At 37.3% G+C, this 18,652-nt stretch overlaps 1 protein-coding gene across 1 annotated transcript in view; it reads right to left on the bottom strand.

The window, feature by feature from the left end:
- Positions 1-18,652, bottom strand: part of LOC306854553 (serine/threonine-protein kinase D2-like) — a 42,856-nt gene that overhangs the window by 16,807 nt on the left and 7,397 nt on the right. The gene's annotated exons all lie outside the window — the stretch shown is intronic.

An 18,652-nucleotide genomic window follows, 5' to 3' on the forward strand; every position in this document is an offset into this window, starting at 1 on the left:
GAACTTTTGACATAAAAAGTTCAAAACAATACGTAAGCATTACGTAGGTTTCATTACCAGAAACTTTTCTTATGTCCAAAACAACCATTTACAGAAATGATGCGGGGAAAATGGTTAGTTACGAAATTTGTGACTTTTTAATGTCAGATTAATGTACACGACAGCCCACATTTATGCCAACAATGCCTATTCATTGTTCATAAACTTGGGTCGTTCAGTCAGTCAAGGTGAAGAAATAAGGAGGCAGTGGGATAGATACTATTATTCAAAAACATGAGCAGTAGTAGATCCTATTCCATAACCAACAATAAGAAATATAGGAAAGTTTTGCTGAATTAATATGACCATTAAACATTTTACTCATCAATTTTGTCCAGAAATGAAGATTGTGGCATCATTTAGTTACACTTGTTGTTCCAAACCTGTATGGCTTTCTTTCTTCTGAGGAACACAAAAGAAGTTAGTTTGAAAAATATTTTTTTAGTATATACAGTGAACATCAAAGGGGTCCAATGTTGTTTGGACCCCAGCAACTTTCATTTTATCTTCTTATGCTCTGCAGAAGAAAGTAAGTCGTACACATTTGAAATTACATTGATAACGGTAAATGATAACAGAATTTACATTTTTGGGTCAACTGTATTTTTAACTATGTTTCAAAATTTGTTTTATGTTACAGTGTGTTCTGGCTTTGCAAAGAGGCTGATATTGAGTAAAGGTTTTTCAAACTGCAAAAAAAAACTATGTATCCGACTCAGAATGAGCTTTATTGGCCATGTATGTTTACACATACAAGGATTTTGTTGTAGTGACGGAAGCTCCACAGTGCAACAGAAAGACAGCAACAGGACAGGACACAGATAATAAAAGAATAATATACAAATGTCCAAATAGGCAGTGTACAAAGCAGCAAAAACACAATATATAATATAGACAACCATTTATGTACAGGTCAAGTATGTGCAAATTAGAAATGAGAAAATAAAAATAAAATAAGTGAGTGTGGTGAATGGATAATGTATTATAGTTGTGTGTTCCACGTTTATTGTTGAGTGTTCATGAGATGGATTGCCTGAGGGAAGAAACTGTTCCTGTGTCTGGTCGTTCTGGTGCTCAAAGCTCTGTAGCATCGACCAGACGGTAACAGTTCAAAGTGGGAGTGTGTGCTGGATGTGAGGGGTCCAGAGTGATTTTACCAGCCCTTTGCTCACTCTGGATAAGTACAGCTCTTGGAAAGTGGGGAGGGTTGAACCAATGATTCGCTCAGCAGTCCGGACTACTCTCCGTAGTCTTCTGAGGTCAGATTTGGTAGCTGAGCTGAACCAGACAGTTATTGAAGTGCAGCTGGCGAAGAAAGTACAACCTCTGCTGGGCCTTTCTGACAATGGAGTCTATGTGAATATCCCACTTCAGGTCCTGGGAGATGGTGGTGCCCAGGAATCTGAATGACTCCACTGCAGTCACAGTGCTGTTCATGATGGTGAGTGGGGGGAGAGCAGGGGGGTTTCTCCTGAAGCCCACAATCATCTCCACACTTTTGAGCGTGTTAAGCTCCAGGTTGTTAAGACTGCACCAGAGAGCCAGCTCCTTAACCTCCTGTCTGTAAGCAGACTCGTCACCGTCCTGGATGAGGCCGATCAATGTGGTGTCGTCTGCAAACTTCAGGAGCTTGACAGAGGGGTCTTTAGAAGTGCAGTCTTTGGTGTAGAGGGAGACGAGCAGTGGGGAGAGTACGCAGCCCTGAGGAGCTCCAGTGCTGATGGTACGAGTGCTGGATGTGAATTTACCAAGCTTTACTAACTGCTGTTGATCCACTGACAGACAGAGGTGGGGACGAAGAGCTGGGTTAGTTTATTCTGAAGGGTTTCCGTGATGATGGTGTTAAAAGCGGAGCTGAAGTCCACAAACAGGATCCTCACATAAGTCCCTGGACTGTCCAGATGCTTCAGGATGAAGTGCAGTCCCATATTGACAGCATCATCCACAGACCTGTTTGCTCTGTAGGCAAACTGCAGGGGGTCCAGTAAGGGTCCGGTGATGTCCTTCAGATAAGCCAAAACCAGTCTTTCAAATGATTTCATGGCTACAGACGTTAGAACCACAGTTCTGTAATCATTAAGTCCAGTAATTTTGGATTTCTTTGGGATGGGGATGATAGTGGAGCGTTTGAAGCATGAGGGGACTTCACACAGCTCCAGTGATCTGTGGAAGATCTGTGTGAAGATGGGGGCCAGCTGATCAGCACAGGTTTTTAGGCAGGCTGGTGACACACCGTCTGGGCCTGGTGCTTTCCCTCTTTTGCTCTACCTGAACATGGCACACATCTTCGCTGATTTGAATTGTAGGTGTGGGGGAGAGGAAGGTTGCTGGAGGTGTTAATGGTTGTGTGGAGAGGTGTTCAGGGTGGGTGTGGGGTGATCTTTCAAAACGACAATAGAACTCGTTCAAGTCGTCTGCCAGCTGTTGATTCTCCAGAGTGCTGGGGGATGGTGACTTGTAACTGGTGATATCCTTCATTCCTTTCCACAATGAAGCAGGATCACTGGAAGATAATGTTTTTTCTTAGCTTGTCAGAATAATTCCTCTTTGCCGCTCTTTATCCCCCTTTATCCCCCTCTCTGTAAGCATCTTCTTTGGCCTGACGGAGATGTCTGAGTTTTGCAGTGAACCACGGTTTGTCATTGTTGTAGATTAGTCCTGTTAGGAATGCACATATCCTCACAGAAACTGATATAAGATGTTACAATCTCTGTGAGCTCGTCCAGATCGATGGCAGCGGCTTCAAAAACAGTCAAATCAGTGAAAGAGAAACAGGCTTGTAGATCCCGCTCTGTTTCATTAGTCCATCTATTAACAGATCTTAATACAGGCTTTGCAGATTTAAGTTTCTGCCTGTAGGTCGGAATAAGATTAATCAAACAGTGATCAGAGAGTCCTAAAGCTGCTCGTGGAACCGAGTGATATGCGTCCTTTATTGTTGTGTAACAGTGATCCAATGTATTACTGTCTCTGGTGGGACATGTGATGTACTGTCTGTATTTTGGCAGTTCACGGGAGAGATTTGCTTTATTAAAGTCCCCGGGAATGATTAAAACAGAGTCTGGGTGTTGTTGCTCACTCTCTGTGATCAGATCAGCGAGTTTCTGTAGAGCTGTGCTCACGTGCGCTTGCGGTGGAATGTAGACACTCACGAGAATGAACGAGCAGAATTCCCGCGGCGAATAGAACGGCTTGCAGTTAATGAAGAGCGTTTCTAGATCTGAACAGCACATCTTCTTTAACACAGTTACATCTGTACACCACCTCTCATTGATGTAAAAGCACGTCCCGCCGCCGTGCGATTTCCCTGTTGATTCCACTTCCCGATCTGCTCTGATCAGCTAGTAATTAGGCAGATGCAGTACGCTGTCCGGTATGTTGCCATTCAGCCAGGTTTCCGTGAAACATAGAGCAGCAGAGTTAGAAAAATCCTTGTTTGTCCGGGAGAGCAGGAGGAGTTTGTCCGTTTTTTTTGGGTAGAGAGTGGAGATTCGCCAGATGGATGCTAGGCAACACCGTTCGAAATCCGCGCTGAGGAAGCTTCACGAGCGCGCCGGCTCACTTTCCCCGCCTGCACATCCTCCTGAAGCGTTTGACCTGAGCTACGGCTCCGCCAACTACAATGTGCAGCAAAACGTCCGAAAAATCTAAATCCAGTAAAAGATTTTGTGGTGTGTTCTGCCGAATGTTCAGCAGGTCATCCCTGGTAATATATATATATATATTCGTTTAGTATTTTTTGTCAAATATTTGAACATTCAAATATCTGAACATTCTTAGATCAAAATAAATTTACTTGAAAAGCACAATTACTTAAGATTTTATGTTTCTTGAAAAATATATCAAAATTGTGTTATTTTTGGCTTAAAGCAAGGAAAAATATCTGCCAATGGGGAAAGAAAAAATAATCTTGTTTTCCCTTTAAATTTAGATTATTTTACTTACCCCAGTGGCAGAAGATTTTTCTTGTTTTAAGCAAAAACTATCATAATTTTGATAAATATTTCCGGAAACAAGACTTTTTTTACTCAAGTAAATTTATCTTGATTCAAGAATGCTAAGATATTTGTAATGGAAAACAAGACAAAAATGCTAAGTAAGCAAACCAATTCTGCAGTGTACAAACTAGAGAGAATCCAGCAGAAAACCAATAGCCCATGTGTAAAACTTTGCATCTCATATTACATTCAAAGATGAAGTTTACTTTGAGACTTTATAGGTACCATTAGTAAAAAAACAGCCCGTTTTATCCTAAGGCTGAGGTAATATTACATAATCACAGTTTTTAATGCAATAAAACCTTGGTAAACATTAGCATTGGCCCTCAAGAGAAATAAAAGGATCAAAACTCCTTGCCGTAATCCCTTTAAGGCCTGGTGCATTTTTAAAACCAAATGGCGATGTTATAAACCAACAAAAATAATTTACATCCAACGCCCTTTTAATCACCAGGCATGTAGAGCAGCAGAAGACGCAGTGGAGCAGCTCTTTGATGAAGATCTTGCAGGGGGATTCGGACGCAGTGTCGTGCAGAATCCATTTGTGCTAATTAGCATGAGAACTGGTGTGGTGGATTTGCTTGGTTGCTTTTCATTTCGAATTGACAGCTGTGACCGTGCTGTGATATAAGCCTGAGAGCCAGTCGGGTGTGATATTCGAGCACTTCTGCATTTCAGCCGTCGTCTGCCAATCATTGTAGAGCAAAATCCCACTTGGCACCAAACAACTACCTGGCATGAGAAGATTAGCTACCTGAACAAGCCAACTTGGAGCGAGGTTGAAATGAGAAAGCTGGGCACAGTCAATAGCATGACAAAGGTGCAGTATTACATATAATGAATGACAGAACAACAAGGATGAAAAAAGATATAGCCGCCCCATACCGCAGGTCAAAGGAGTGTGGGACGTAGGCTTGATAATGACAGTCAAATGCATAGGGGCTTATCAGTGAAGCAGATCTCCTGAATACTTTATAATGCGCCATTCAACGCATGTCATACAACTCAGTGAGCTGGAAGCCATCACAACCAGCATACTGAACCTGACTCTTGCCCCTCGTCTTATGTCAGTGTTTGTGTGCGAGCGGCGCTAGAGAAAGTCTGTTGGGATTTTCCACTACGGAACATGGAATCATGGCTGTTATCGGCGCACACATAGCACACTGAAAAAAGCCATTCATGTGTTAAGAATCCTGTAAATAAGTAAAATCAGGTTTAAGGTTCAACCAGAAAAGTACGTTGGTCTCACATCCAAGTCATGGTGAAGTTTGGTGGGATTTTCCAAAGAACGAACTGATGATGTAATTTCAAACAAAATAAACTTCAAAGCAAGTTCGTTTAGAGCAGGGCTGTCAAATTCAGTTCCTGGAAGGCCACTGGGTAGCTACAACCCTAATTAAACACACCTAAACAAAAGTAATCAAGGTCTTCTGACTAAAGGTCATTGCACACTTAGTCCGAAATGTTAGTCCGATATTTTCGCACACTGAAAAATAAATACGACCTCATGTGTCAATCATGTTTACACACTGCCTCAGAAACTTTCGTCCGTCATAAAAAAAAATTCGGATCAGGTTCGATTTTCGCATCCGTAACAAGCATTTTGATAGAAAAGGATGACGAATACAAAAAACCCCCCGAAAAAACTCATACGAAAATTTCGGACTCAGTGTGCAATGGCCGTTATTAGAAACTTCCAGGCAAGCGTGTTGGACCTGATTGGAGCTAAACTCTGCAGGACAGTGGCCCTCCAGGACCAGAGTTTGAGAGAAGTGATTTCCAACCCTGCTCCTGGAGAATTACCATCCTCTAGACTTCAATTCCAACACTGCTCCAACACACCTGCCTGTAATTATAAAACGTACCTGTGAACACCTTATTTATCTGGTTCAAGTAATTTGATTGGGGTTTAAGTTGAATTCTGCAGAATGGCAGCTCTCCAGAAGCAGGTTTGGAGATCCAAGAGTTTGTTTCTTGAATTCAAACAGCTTGATAAAGCGGACTTTAAAGAAAATTTCACTGTGGCTAGTAAACACCTTCAAACTACCACTGGTCCATCGTGATTACATAATAGGCAGGTAAAAGTATATATGCACGCGTATATGCATCACTTTGACCGATCTGCAGATCCCATTTTCTCACGTGCCACGATTGGTCGATTATATACAATTCCTGCAAGTTATTGGTCAAGCTACTTTTCGATCACTACCTTCAGCAAGTATAATAAAGCCAAAACCTGGATATTTTCGGCAATATAGAAATCCTGGCAGGACGTGTCCGGGAATCAAAGAACGAATGGGTGTGATGTAATTTCAAACAAACTTATGCCATAAACGAAGTTTGTTCGCCATTCATTTTTGGAGTTTGAAACACCTTGCAAACTTTCCAGAAAACCTTGCTTCGGCTGATAAACACCTTTTAACCTTTGGGCCATGGTGGTTATGTTATATGTACATAATAGGTTTGGCTCTGTAGATCCCACATACTTGATGTGAAAATCTTCTCATGGTTCATTCTGGTTCATCGAAGTCAAGTCAAGTCACCTTTATTTATATAGCGCTTTTAACAATGTAAATTGTGTCAAAGCAACTGCACAATATCAAAAAAGGAAAATAGTGTATCAATAATGTAAAATGAAAAGATAAAAAAAAAAAAAGATTTTCAGTTAAAAGGAATTTCATTATTGAATTCAGTGATGTCATCATCCAGCTCAGTTCAGTTTAAATAGTGTCTTTGCAATCAGGTCGACGATATCGCTGGAATTGAAGTGTCCCCAACATCAGCGGCAAGGAACCAAAACTCCATCGGTGACAGAATAGAAAAAAAAAACCTTGGGAGAAACCAGGCTCAGTCGGGGGGCCAGTTCTCCTCTGACCAAACGAACCAGCAGTTCAATTCCAACTGCAGCAAAGTCAGATTGTAAGGGCTCAACTGGTTCCAGTGGTCTTTCCCGATGGCTGTCTAAGTGGCGGGGTCCTCACTGGGGATCTGTCTTTGGCGCTCATCCAGGTGTCCGGCCTCCGCCGACGATCAGGGCCACATACATCATTTCCCGGTACCGATCCACCATCTGATCTGGACATGGACTGAGAAACAGAATAGAAACAGACAAATATTACCGTAGATGCTATTCTTCTTATGATGTAACGAGTACATCATGTGTTATGGGGAGTGTTCCCGGTTCCGGTTTATCTAATTAGTGCAATCCTTTAACGGATTTGAATAATAGAAGTGTATTAGTGTGTTATGTGTAAGCCAGGTTAAAGAAATGTGTCTTTAATCTAGATGTAAACTGACAGAGTGTGTCTGCCTCCACAACAGTATTAGGTAGATTGTTCCAGAGTGGGTGCTAAATAGGAAAAGGATCTGCCGCCCGCAGGCGATTTTGATATTCTAGGTATTATCAGTTGGCCAGAGTTTTGAGAACGCAGCAGACGTGGAGGACTATAATGTGATAAGAGCTCACTCAAGTACTGATGAGCTAAGCCATTCAGGGCTTTATAAGTAATTAACAAGATTTTAAAATCTATACGATGTTTGATGGGGAGCCCACAAGTCAGACGCAAGTAAATATGTGGACACACTGGAAAGCTGTTTTACAGTAGAAATTGAAGTTGTAATTGTAATTGAAAGTGACTTTTTTCATGTTTAATATTCTAAAGCTGCTTGTTTTAAGGAAATCTGTTGTATGAAGTGCTATATAAATAAAGGTGATGTGACTTGACCGGGAGCGCCATATTGAGTATATGGGGGCTTTAATGAAAGATCATGCTGATGTTGTGATACGAGCATGGAAAACCATTTATAGTGCAACAGCGAAGAGTGTGAGAACACAAAACCCAGACATGACATCAGAGAGACGACAGGAAGAGACAAAAGGAAAGAGAAAGAATATAAGAGTATTACTACACTCCATACCCAAAACAACACCTTTCCACCCAGTTCCTGTTTTTCCCACCGCCTAAGGATTCCCATGTGTTCCTTTCAGAGCACATGTGGCTAACCCCCACCTCATCCAAAGGAAGAGACGGACCCTGGTCTGTGGCCTTCCGCTCGAAATACTCCCTCCCTCCCCCTGAAGCTTCCACAAGAAAGTCAGCAACCCTCCATCTTGTCTATTTCCAGAGGCTTGAACTGCTGCCAAAGATTATAGTCCACACCCGGCCTGCTACCACAAATTCTAACCAACCTCTAAACATGCTTGACAGCAGCAGGCCCCTCGGGCGAAAACAGTCACACAGTGGCTTGAGGCGCTTGCTAAACTGGGCAAAGTCTGTTCAGAATCTGTCTGCAATTAATGAAGCTGCTCTAGTGGCTTATTAACATTTAAATGAAAAAGGACCAAAATTACAGCAAAACAATCAAATGTCCTGACAAATCTTCCAAATGGAAAACAGCATGTTAAATGAATTGAAGAGGTTTGCCCATGTCATATAAACAAATCACGCTCATTTGAAAACCATGTCTGAGGGGCAACATTTCTGCAAATTTATATTTCTATATCAAACAACATTTTCAATATCACATAGTAAATGCAGTATGCACTTTGCTGGCCTAAAATAAGACACTCAAATATGAGTCATACAATTGCCTGCATATTAAAACTAGCTACAACAAGCACTTGCTACTTACTACTTTGTACAAACCCAGCGCTCATTTTATTTGTCAATTAAACTGAGTGCAAAAAAAGTTTTTCCAGACACTTTGCAGTAAATGGACCGTAGAGCAAACTGTCGGCCACAAATCGCTCAGCTACATATGTATCCTCAATTGTTCCTATGCATTGTTTACACAGTGGCACAAACAATAGACGCTGGTGCAATCATATCTGCCATTCCCTAGGCTTTGCTTGGAGACAGCGCAGTGTTTCTAAGGGTGCTTTGTGTTGACTAGGATTGTGTTTCTCTCATGGTCTCAGGCGGCTGCGCCCATTATGACTCTGATGAATTATGGAAACCATTGTCCCCTTCTCTTCTCTTCTCTTCTCTTCTCTTCTCTTCTCTTCTCTTCTCTTCTCTTCTCTTCTCTTCTCTTCTCTTCTCTTCTCTTCTCAGGACTTTAACCCTGTCTTGTCTCATCAGACATGAGTACGGTGGCATAAAAAAAAAAAATACTATAAATAGCCACTGCTCTTCTTTACATGTCATATTGGAAATCTCTGGACAGACTGAAAGCAATAAAGATGAGTGACATTTATATCCACTTCCAAGTCTGACATGTATTTTCCCTCCTCGTGTTACCTATCAAGTGCCAATAAAGGGTGATCCCCAGTGCGCTCCAGTAGAGCCCTGCACGGGCCTCAAATTTAGGCCCTAGCCCGGCCCACGTCCGACAGCTTATCAGAATTACCGGCCCGAGTCCGACCCGAGCCCGTCTTTTTTTTCCCCCTTCTCCTAAAACAGTTTATACTACTGTTTCGGCTATTAAAATAATTAAGTTTTGTGTGCAATGGCAAAATTATTATATATATATTTTTTTTTATTGAGTTAATTTAGAAAAACGTTTGGAGCATTTTTGTTCGTTAAAGCTAGCCTATATCTAAGTTTGTGCGGAGAGTGGAAGCTAAAGCGCGCTCTGCAGGACATGGAGGCATCAGCGCAAACACTTGGATTGTTTTCAGTGGAAACAAATTAAAATAGCCTATGCCGTCATTTACATTTTATTATTTTTTTTTTTTGATAAAGAGTAATACATAATTCGGACCTGTAAAGGGTCTACTTGTATTTGTGTGCACTCACAATACCAACAAAAGGTAGTTCTTTTATAAAACAAAGAAAACAAACATGATGCGCTTTCTGCCGTCTCGTCTTGAACAGGAGCGCTTCACAAAAATGAACCGAAGCTGAGCGAATACATGCCTCACAGACATGATAAATATATCTATAGAAAGCTTTAAATTATCACTTAACGAAATAAAAAATTGAAAACAAAAACTCTTATTCTAATCTTAATCATAATCAATAAAGATGCATTTCTCTCTAAAGGCGCGTCTAATGAGGAGACGGTGAGTCAGGATCAGCAACTTCATCCTTGCGACACAGACTCACAAAACATTAGTTTATTAGTAAATAATTCAAATATCTCCTTAATATTTCCCGCAGACACATTCATGGTTATGTTTGCTGGGGTTTTGCAGCAAGCTTATTGCATGCATTTGAACGCAGAACTATTCAGCTGCGCTGAAGTCACTTGTGCACCTGCTGCTGCGGGACACTAAACACCGTCGAGCTGCTCTCAGTCGCGGCACAGTCTCGTGTTGTTTCCACCAGCGTGGCAATTTTTTTTCATCACTAATCGATGGATGTCTACAATATAAAAATAAGGAGAAACCCAAAACAGGCCCGAGTCTGAACTATGACGTAGAAATTGGCCCGAAGCCCGGCCCTAGAGACATAAAAAATTCGGGGCCCGGGCCGAAATGCAGGGCTCTACGCTCTAGGTTTTCGGACTGATCTGGCAACAGCTTCTCTAATTAGCTTATACGACCAGCTTCTTTTTTTTTTCAGTGACTGTAAAGCATATATTAAAGCTGCAATTCTTACACAGCTTTTGTAATAATAATAAATAATAAAATAAAAAACTACATACATTTTATTATTTAGATTAAATTAAATTAAATTAATTTAGATTTAAATTTATATGTAAAAATGATTTGATTGTCAACATGTTTTGCATCTTGTTTCTCATAATATCTCGTCACTGTTGAGAAAATGTACATGCTGGAACACTTACATGAAAGTTCCAGTCTTTTGACACTAATAATAATAATTCATAAACTAGTAATAATAATCTGTCTGTCTCACATATCCATATAGTACACTCATTTACAGACCCCTTTAAACCACTTTGTGGCTTCATTCTGTGATATGATCATGGTCACATGACCACGACCATGGTTTGAGAATGTGAACACAGTTTGGCCACAGCAGCTTTAGAATGAATGGTTGCAACACCATGACCCACTTCAGTCTGTGATTATTCCCACACGTCAAGGCTTCATTCTTACCAAACAAACTCCTTAATAATGGAACAAGAAGTCACTTTTTCCTTAGATTGCCCTTTGTGTGCTATCCAAACATCAACTAATTGTAATGGAAATGCCCATTGCTCCAATCCAGATCTCTAAGACCAGCTTTACAGTGCTTAGAGACAGTGTGAAACCAGAGAAACTCTCAGAAGTGCCATGGCAACATAGGAATAGACTATTTTGGCATTTTATGCTTTTGTGTTAAGAATGATTCACATTAGCCATAAAAAAGATAGGTTTATTCTTAAACCCATCTCAAATTTACATTGTAGCCTTCATTTTAAAATATATTAAGTGCAAGAGAAGCTTTATTAACTCTATATATAGAATTTATATAAAGAATTTATATAAACTTTTGCCGTCCAGATGTTTGGGATCAATAAGATTATTAATGATGTTTCACAATATTTTAATTCTGTCAGGACCACTATCGTCAATGATAGACACTTAGCATTCAGTTTGGTTTGGCTGTATGGTTCTGTTCTGGGCAAAAAGTCCCTGCACATCCATGCAGCCTGTCATGAATGAGCAGGGAGAGCAGCAATAATACCCCCCCCCCCCCCCCCCCCCTCCCACACACTAAATGTACTTAAATATACTTAAGTACATTTAGTGTAACACATTACTCAAGATTAGGGAATCTGATTCAACAGGAATGTCAGAAGCTAAGTCCTGACTGTGGCGAAAGGAGGAGTTGGGGATGGAGGAGGGTAATTTGCTCCTGAGCAAGCAAGCTGCTGAATAATACTGTTAAGACACATGGATTCTATCAAATACCAACAGATAAAAAAAAAATCAATAAGTGACTGACTGTTAGAAATGTTATAATGGGCCATGTTTGGATCTTCCAACCGTACAATAATCCAAACATAAATCTCAAAAACAACACAAAAATGGGTCACTGAGCACAAAACCAAGCGTCTGCTGGCCATTCCAGTCTTCTGACCTGAACCCTGTAGAAAATGAGTGAGATGAACTGAAGAGAAGAAGCACCAACATGGAGCTGTGAATCTAAAGGGTCTGGAGTGATTCTGGATGAAGGAATGGTCTCTGATCTCTTGTCAGGTGTTCTCTAACCTCATCAGGCATTAGAGGAGAATATTTAGAGCTGTTAAACTGGCAAACGGAGGTTTCAAAAAGTATTGAATAAAAGGCTGCCGTTAATTGTGGCCAATGTATATTAGAGAAAAACATTCATTTCATAATGATATTTCCCCCCCATTTTAAATTCTTATTATCCAATGAAAGGTTAGATTTTTGTGATTTTAAAAGATAAAAAGGACTAACAATGCAGATTAATTTTGATCTTCTTTGATCATATTTACCAAGGGTGCCGATAGTTTTGGCCATGTCTGTAAATATTAAAGAAAAATAGGTTGTGTTTATATATTAAATGTACACATACATACATTATATATATATATATATGTGTGTGTATATATATGTGTATGTGTGTATATATGTATGTATGTATATATATATGTATATATGTATATATATATATATATACACACACACATATATATATATATATATATATATATATATATATATATATATATATACACACACATATATATATATATATATATATATATATATATATATATATATATATGTATATATATATATATATATATATATATATATATATATATATATACACACACTCACACATATATAGTGTATGTATACACAAAATATATATACACCAAACATATATTTAAAAATAATATTTTTTTTAAATATCATTAGAATGGATGGCCACAAATAGAATGGATGAAATTATACCAAATCAGTAAATCAGTGAGATCGTTCTAACAAATATATATATATTTGTGTGTGTATAGATAATCAAGAAAACCTATGAAATATTACTAATAATATAAAAAGCTATTCTTGCATTTACTTTATTAAAATGAGTAAACACTGCACAGCAAAATATACTGTCCATCTCTGTGGTCGTGACCCCAATGTTGAGCCCCTCTGCTCAGGTGAAAGAAAAGGTGTGGCTGTGTAAAAAAACTACATGGTTGCCAAACTGAGAGAAAACTGTGTGACAGCATGAGAATCTGACTCCAAAATAGCAACAGAGAAAAGCGAAACATGGACTAATAGATGCAAGTTCCGCTTTTCATCATAACCACCATTTCCTTTCTATATATCTAGAGTTTACAATACACACAGACAGTTTATGTGGCTTTTCATGCCCAGCACTGCTGCTTTATTTGAAAAGGAGTTCACATGGCCCTAAATACAGCACTGAAGACTATCAAGCTCTCTGAGGCATTACAGTCAATAAAGCAAGATGTTCTCCTTTGATTGTGCGGTTTCAATTTATCTAGAGGACGTAGATGAATGTAGTTTGAACATGAAGCTTCAAATGCCACACGCAGATTAAACGGAAGTTATTAAATCTGGTATGAGATGTTCAAACAGAAACGTATTTTCAATACAATCGTTCAGTCTATCAGTGAACAAAAACAAAGGCCTGAGCTCTTTACAAACACAAGGCCTGAATATGCTGTTACCCAGACGTTATTGATCAGTTGTAACAGACTCAACCACTGAATCATGCCAGAAGCTGTGACTGTTTATATGACCTACTCCGATGGCAATATAATTGCTAAAGATACTATTTGAACAGTAATTATTACAGCAGTCGAACAATATAAAGCCAATAAACAAGCAAGGTAGATGACATCATAATTACTGACCCAGATTTTGTGATATTCTGAGCTGGATCTACAGTACATTTGGGTGAAATTGAACAGCTTGTCTTCACTGACAGAGAATTGAAAAAAATAATAATAATCTGCCTTGAAGTGCACCTGAGATTCACACTCATGAGTACGGCATCCGTTATTATGACATATCACATATTCTAGTCGGAAACATAACACAGACAGCTTAAACAAGACCAAAGAATCATACTGTGAACAGTAAAAAAAATAAATGAACTGTATTTTTAAAAAAATTAAATAATTCTCATCATTTATTTATACATGATATTACAAGTAAATGTTTGTTACAATAAACAAATCCTGAAATTCAACTGTTCTGTACATCACACCTTAAAGGACTGAAATATAGCATGTAAAATTAAAATAACATGCAAAATCTTTCATTATAATTTACTGAACTCGTTGTCCACTTATCTTGATATATGTATTGTATATAAATACATAATGTATAGGCTATCTGATCTTTTATATATGAGTGTTTCTACAGTTTCAGAAACTAGAGTATCATCAAGCTTATGACTTTGCTCTGTCATTTATGTTCTCAAAATTCATAATTACAACATTTCCAACTCTAATTGAAACGCACACAAAATTCTATAAAAATTGACCTTTTGTTAATCTCTGCCGCCTTAGTAAATGAGGTTTGAGACATAAGTATAATGCACAGATATTTGGAAAACGTTAATAAGTGACCTGTCAAAAATATTTAGTTTAATTTACATTCAAAGTTAATCTATTTTAAATGTACTAATCTGCAATATCATTACATATTTCTAATTAAAATATACATTTAAATAAATTACATGTTTCAATAGAAATGACATTTTAAGTATATTTTAGTTGATTATAAATGCTTGTCAGTGAATTTGGCAGTACACAACTAAGACAATAAAAGTAATTATGAAATGACATAATGCTGAACTTAAATTCTACTTAAGTCGATTAAAAAGTAGTCTAAAATTCAGCTAACTGCATTTAATAATGTAATATAATAGCAATTAGCATGCAATTAAGAGTCCAAAAATATGTTGAAAACTTAAGTATATGCTTTACATACATACATATACACATACACTGTATACATACACACACACATATACACATATGTATATATATATATATATATAGAATATTTATATATATAGAAGAGTTTATTTGCAAAGACAGATAATTCCGTTTTTTTTTTATGTTCAAAAAACATGTTTTTTTTATATGTTACCATGTTTTTATTTTGTTTTATTGGGTTAGTTAGCTGTTTTTTTTTTTTTTTTTGGGGTATTTTTTTATGCACAATGAAAAAACATGATTTCTGAGAATTGTTAAAAATGGAGTTATCCGTTTTTGGAAATGAACTCATGTATATATATATATATATATATATATATATATATAGTGTGTGTACACACGTAAAATAAAAAATAATTCCTCTTTTTAGAAATATACTAAAGTGTAGGCTACTTCTTTTTCACAAGGGTATGTATGAAGCAAAAGGAGATTGTGTAAAGTGGCAGACCGGACTGAATGAATATTAGGAACAATGCCCGATTGTTTGCAACATACTGGTTTTGTTTCAGATCAGTACAGTTTATACACTTACCATTTCACAAAGATAACCCTCTCAAAACCAGTTCTCTCATAAGCATGTGTTACATTGTGACGTTACGAAGTTAAATGAATGATAGAAACTGGACTGTGGCTTAATGTTTGTAGGAACTGGAGGTCAGGCATGCAAATGTTTTAACAATGTTGCATACAGCACTCGGAAGAGACATAGTAAAAAGGCTCCTCTTTAAAATAACAATACAAATAACATAATACAACGTTGTTTGAGACAACACCCTTGGCTGCAACTTCTTAAGCCTTCCACCGTCATCACCTTTGAAATAGTCTTCTGTCACCAGCTAAAACAAAAATTTTGGCAGATATTGACTTTAAATGAAACAGTGCCGTGGCAATTGCGGCGTAAAGATGTCAACGCGTTACACTCATTAGCAGCCAACAACTGCTTGGCTCAGCGCGGGAATTTCACTGGCTATTGTGTTTGTGCGTGATGGAACAAATGCTTTTAGCTAGTTGGGTTATTTTTAGGTCGTGTGATGTCATAGGACACTGCAAGCTGAGAAACATATCAGAAATGCCAAGTTTTTTTGCACAAAGTCATAGCCTAACAACCTGAGTGACAAGAGTGAATGAGAATTCCCCTTCGCAAGAGATGACGCAATAAACGGGTGATGTCACAACAACAAACACAATGCTGAGGTCAGTTGGAGCACAATAGGATAAAAGATTCTATTCTACCGAGCTTGGCTCTTTTAGGCTAACTCTTTTCTTCTATTCCTCCACCCTGTTCCACGTGTGCAACAGATAGTCCCATATAGCATACGCTAAAACATAAACTAAAGGAGTTCTTTGCTATGCAAATCTGAATCACTAGCAAGGCAGTGCCTTGTGAAAAGGAAGTGTTGCTTAACTGTACTGAATGTGCACTTGTAGTGTACTTCAAAACTTAAAAGTATAATTAAAACAAACAAACATATTGTGTTTGCATATGATATAATATTAATCAAATTAAACGGCCGCACAGAATACGCTTTCAGGATTTAAGTGGCCAATACACTTTTAAAAACTGCACTTTGTAATACTATCAAATTAAAAGGTTTACTTTAAAATACATTTCAAATTGTGTTCAATAGACTTTTGTGATGCTTTAAAGTACACTTATTTAGACTAACAAGCTTAAGCATGTTGATTATAAGTTTAATACAACACTATATCAAGTTAATATAAATATACCAAATTGCACCTTCATCATTACAAATGTGTAATTGCAAATATTTTTAATACATTGCAAATTTTAATAAAAAGACATTTAAGTATATTTTAGTTTACCATTACGCTTGTCAGTACATTCAACAGTATGCTTTTATCCATATTTCAAAGACAATATTAGTAATTATGAAATCATATATAAATACATAGCCTACTTAAGTGGCCCAAAAATGCTAAAAACTATTTAATATAAATTAACCATTTTAAATAATTTTAACTATAATACATACTACATTTTCATGTTATTGCAAGTAACATGCACAGAAACATTATATAATATATTTTAAAATAATATACTTAAGTGCAAAATAAATGTACGTAAGTACACTTTTTATAGAAAGTGTACAGCTTCTTTTCTTTTTTTTTACAAGGTGAGATTTAAGTACATTGTCTCATAAGGAAGCAAAAGCAATTAAAGACATCATAAATCAAGGTTTTGTGGCTTTTAGTTCAGCTATAAGCCTATTTAGCATTATTAGCAATTAGTTAGCTATATGCTAACTAAAAAAAACATGGCAAAAACTTCTAGGAGATATATGAAAAACGTAAAAATTAGGCTACTTGTCTGATAAAATGCTCTCTAGAATGTAAAATAATTCTTTCAAATCTTTCGAAACGGCAAAGGACTAGCAATAGCATATGATGTTTTTGCTAAGCTGTATAAGCTAAAGGCTATTAGCTCAAAATAAAAACATCCCTTTAATAAGTGTCACCCCAACTTATTTTAACAGGAAATGCATCAAGACAGGAGATACAAATGTGCTCATCAACCCATTTCATTGAATCTTCATTCTTATAAACTTAAGAGAAGAGAAAAGGACAAGTCTGTGAACTTCTGTGATGTTTATGTAGAATATAAGGGTTAAGAGCCTGACTTCCTGTTTGCGTTCTCACAAGTTCAAGAGGGCAAGGAGGGAAAGTCTGTGGAGGTACTAAGTCAACTATTTTCTTTGTTTAATGTTCTTGCGTCAGCCCCATGCAATCATGTTGTATATGTGGTGTAAGATGACTTTCCCTTTAGTCACGAGTAGATAACGCAGATATAATAACAAAGTTGAACATCTGTGTCATGGAAAAGGGTGTAAAAGCCAAATTTACATTCCACACATGGCTAGAGCCCTTACGCAGAGCATGACAGCCTGCAGGACTGGTGCAAATACCAATGATACTTCTCTGCTGTAGCATTTCAAATTCATTGATATAGTATCAAATAAATAACTTCTTAAATTGTATAATGTGTATTAACATTTTTTAATAATACAAAATTGTTTAAAATGAAGTACAGTATCACTCACATGAGCACCCCAACTAAAATAAACCAGTTTATGTAGGCAAAACTTAACTCTGTATACTAGGTTAAATGAAACTATAACAATAGCATCTGTGGCATGCTGTCAATCACCACGGATATTATTTAGACTTGTCTCGATTTATAAAAAGCATTGTTGACAAAGCATTTACTATGGATGTCTAAGTGGGAATTGCATACTGGAAAACTATTAAAAATACACCATTACTGTATAGTTTATACAAGCTACATTTAGTGGGATAGAGTTGCTTACAAACCCAGTCCACAGAGTTATGTCAAAACTGGTCTCATGGCCATTTAAACCAGTACACCCGGTACTTTTTCTTTTTTTCAAGAAGAGACATAACTACATGTTTTAATGAACTCTGCAGCACTTTTCCATGGAACAAATTCCAGTTACGGGAAATTACGGTGCGAATGCATAACCAGAAGCAAAAAGACAATTCAGACAACATATACCACATTTTGCATGGAATAATTAATAAAAGCTCCTTAACAAAAATATACAAGGCACATTTTTTGCTTTTAAACCCTTCTACACTGTATAAAAAGAGATAAATACAAGAAAATATGTTTTCTATTATTTATCTGATATGTTCCTATATTCCAAAATTTCACATTTAATTCAATGTGTTACTTGCAGTTTCTTTATAAATATTTGTGAAATTTACTACACATTTTTGAGCGAAAACTGAAATCTATAGCA

The sequence above is a fragment of the Barbus barbus genome (genome assembly GCF_936440315.1).
Source record: "Barbus barbus genome assembly, chromosome: 34".
NCBI lineage: Eukaryota > Metazoa > Chordata > Actinopteri > Cypriniformes > Cyprinidae > Barbus > Barbus barbus.